Source organism: Pteropus alecto, unplaced genomic scaffold (genome assembly GCF_000325575.1).
Source record: "Pteropus alecto unplaced genomic scaffold, ASM32557v1 scaffold110, whole genome shotgun sequence".
Classification (NCBI taxonomy): Eukaryota; Metazoa; Chordata; class Mammalia; order Chiroptera; family Pteropodidae; genus Pteropus; species Pteropus alecto.
The window spans coordinates 8,618,340-8,620,115 of NW_006431920.1; the positions used below are offsets into that span (position 1 = coordinate 8,618,340).

The 1,776-nt window shown below is 35.7% G+C and overlaps 1 pseudogene; it reads right to left on the minus strand.

Moving 5' to 3' along the window:
- Window positions 1-768: 768 nt before the first annotated feature.
- On the minus strand, window positions 769-887 carry LOC112475486 (annotated as a pseudogene).
- Window positions 888-1,776: the final 889 nt, after the last annotated feature.

Genomic DNA, 1,776 nt, shown 5'->3' on the forward strand with positions numbered 1-1,776 from the left:
TTAGAATTCTATGATCTGAAATAATTCTGTCTAAATCCAATATACTCCTGGTGGTTAACCTAAGGCTTCCCAATATTTTCAGGGCAGCTTTCACTTCACATTCTAGAATTACAGGTTCTTCCTCACAGAAATCTTCTTCAAAACTCTCTTCCATTCCTTTGTCTCTTCTGATAGAATTTCAGTACTATTTCCACCTTCCCTTTATTCTCTCCTGGTCAAATAATGTACTTTCTTGTTGTTCATTCAACATTCCTAATCTAGGTTTGAATTTTCTTTTTATTTCTTAAATCTTCTGGTTGAGATCTTATGTTTTTCAGGGGTTTTTTGTTGTTGTTGTTCCTTTCTTTCTCCTTACATTACCATTATAATAGTTGTCTTTATCTCTACATAACAGTTGTCAAAAAACAACATTCACAATTCTAACCTTGTTTTTGTCACCTTTTGCTTTTGCCTTTCACCTGCCTTTGACAATTTTTCGTGTTTCTTCTGTCATTCATCTCGACTTTTCTCTTCTTTTCACTTCTGGCATAGTTATTTCACGTTCTTCTCTAAAACTATTTCTGGTTTCAACCCACAGTTCTTCTGGTTCTCCATCAATTAAATTTAATAGTGAAAATCTGTGTGAACTTCATTATTATTTATTTATTTATTTATTTATTATTTTTAGTCTATATTCCTATATTAGAATAGGTGAGGCAACCCTTGGTTGACCTCATAGATTGCAAGGACCTTGTCAGCTTACAATCCCTTATTTTTTTTTATTTTTTAAGCCTACAGCACCTGGTCTTCCTAGGTGGTCTCCCATTCAAGTACTAACCAGGCCCGACCCCACTTACCTTCCAAGATCAGACAGGATTGGGCTTGTTCAGGGTAGCATGGCCATATACCCAAATCTGTGTGAACTTTAAGTCCATTAGGAATTATTTCTGTTATATTTGGGCACTCCGATTCTTTTAGTGCTCTTCTTCAGCTTTACTTTAGTATTAACAGTTTGTGATCAGTACCACAATCTGCTCCTGGTCTTCTTTTGGCAGAGAGAATATGGTTTCATTTTCTGCTTCCAATTACATAGTCTATTTGATTTCTATATTGGCCGTTTAGTGAAGTGCACGTATAGAGTCACCTGTTCAGTCATTTGAAGTTTATGCTTGTGATAGAGAAGATGGTGGTTTTGCAGAAATCCAGGAGCTAATAGTTTGCTTCATTTTTGACCCCTGGTCCAGATTTTTCAATGACCTTTGATTCTGCTTTGTTTCTTATTTTTGCCTCCCATTCACCTATAATTAGAAACATGTTTTGTTTTGGTGTCTGACCAATTTCTTCTTGTATACTTGCATAAAAGGTCTCAAAGTCTTCCTCAGCCTCTGTAGTTGGAGCATTGACTTCAATAATGATTATATTAATAGGTTTTTCTAGAAGTCCAACTGAGATTATTCGGCCATACCTTGCACTGTAGCTCCTAACTGCTTATGCTACATTTTGCCTTAATTTCTTCATCAGTCAGTAAAAATGTTGGTGTTGAAGAGAATGAATACCCTGGCTTGCAGTGTTTTGACAAAATGTCAGATGTGTGGTCTTCTGGTCAAGCATTGCAACTTTGTTTTGTTGGATCGATCATTCATTGTAGCCCTAGAGGGTTACAGCTTTCTATAAGTTTGTTGTGGCTAAAACAAGAAAGAAAACATACACAGGTTGCTACAGAAATTATAATTTCACAACAGATTTTGAGAAGACATAGAAAGCTGGTATGTTTCAGAGTGCAAAGTGATTTTGCAA